We start from the raw sequence: 2,075 nt of genomic DNA, 5'->3' as shown, positions 1-2,075 counted from the left end.
AAATTCATTTTATAGTAATAAAAATATTCAATGATTGTTGACAAGGGAAAATCATTTTTAGTCCCTTTTTTTTTTGTAACTTTTAACAAAAAATCTAAATGTTAACAAATAATAACAATAATAGAAATAATAATAATGATATTAATGGTAAAATAATTAGAACAATATACTATCTTAACTCTTCATCTTAAAGTGTGTAAACAACATTCATAAAATAAAGAAAAATATTGTATATGTATATAAATTCAAAAAGAAAACGTAACTACATTAAATTTGTCTTAAGAAATCTAATTTAAGAAATAAAACGAAAATCAATTTTGTTTATTAAATACCTTTGCAATATTAAAAATATCTTAACTAAGCAAGTTAAAAGGAAAATTTATTACTAACACTAATAATAATATCGAATTAAATGATATTCTTTTTTAAAATATTTGCAATTCAAGTGAACTAAAATTTGTAGTTTCATAAAAATAATATAAAAGAGACAATGATAACAACAATAATATATAGTATTATATTTTATAACATAATAATACTCATTTGTATGAAGTAGAAGATTAAATTATTTTGTAATATTAATGATTATTATTAACAAAACTAATTAAGCCAAGTAATAACTAGACCACAAAATATTTAACATAAACAAGAAGTAGAGAGTCTAAGATTATTAAAACAAAATAGTCATAATAAACAAAAAAAAACTCATAAAAAGATAGTAAAATCTATCAAATTAAATAGAAGATTTCTAAATAATATAAAAAGACAATGCTAAAGAAACATACAAATAGACATAGAGATTTAAGATTTGAAAACAACTAAATAAAATAACACCATTAAACCAAATATTTAAGTCATATATTTAATGACATAAATTCATAGAGGTTACACAATCACACATAAAAATTTAAGTAAAATTCAATAATTAGAGAACCAAACAATTAACATAATTAATGGCACATAATAGGAATTTAAGTAATTCTTAAAAATTCAAATTCAAAGTGGCCACCAAATTAATGACATATAATTAAAATTTAAGTAATTAATAAAATTCAATAAATAGAAAATCGAGCAAATAACACAAGTAACATCGGAATACATGCAACATACACGACACGACGCATCCACCCCACAAGGTCCGAGAATTAGTGCTCCGATACCACATGTAACGCCCCAAATTTTTTTATACGAATATTACTGAAAAATGTTTATTTTCTTTTAGAAATAACTAATTAATTTTTTTTTCTCATTAAAAGAACGCAATGTAATTTACTAAAATATTATTTATTTATTCATTTGCAAAATTAATATTCCAATTATTAGATCAATATTCATTTATGGTCCAAAATAAAATAAATTCTCTTAAAGTGAAATTCAAAAGAAACAATGTTGACTGAAATTAATGATATTCAATTTTTTTCTAGCTAATGAAATATCACGTCTGCATTTCTATTAAAAGTTAATGATGAAGAGTAAATAACTTTACAATGTGCCGTAAAAATTTAGTAATACAAAATATTATTTTTAAGTAAAATATAATTTTCCAACGTGCGTGCACCAATCAAACGTCGTTCATGCAACTCTTTGAAATCATTAGTACCTAAATGTTGGTGTAAGGGGTCAGTTCATCCCACAACAAAATTAAACCAAATAATAAATTAACATCCATAAAATATGAATATAAAATCTTTTCGTAATAAAAGATTTTAAAAAAATTGATTCTTTAATAGTTCTTAAAGGTGTATCAAAAGTCCTAGAATGTATCTAAATAAATCAAGTAGCAATCGTATAGCAAATAATTAGATCAAAATAAAATAACATAAAAATGTATGCAAGTCATGCATGCTCCTAAACATATATGATCCGGATATAACCAGCCACACAGGCGTCCACACAGAAGTCACCCATACCAATGGGGAAAATTAAACCAGCCACACAGGCGTCCACAAAGATGCATATGATATGTCATGAAATGATAATGATGCTCAAAGATACATATCACCACCCAATCAGATAATCACATAAATCACAAGCCACTTAGGCAACCACAAAGATAACAATATTAAAAATCCAAT

This window comes from Cicer arietinum, chromosome 1 (assembly GCF_000331145.2).
Source record: "Cicer arietinum cultivar CDC Frontier isolate Library 1 chromosome 1, Cicar.CDCFrontier_v2.0, whole genome shotgun sequence".
NCBI lineage: Eukaryota > Viridiplantae > Streptophyta > Magnoliopsida > Fabales > Fabaceae > Cicer > Cicer arietinum.
This window is presented reverse-complemented; position numbering follows the sequence as displayed.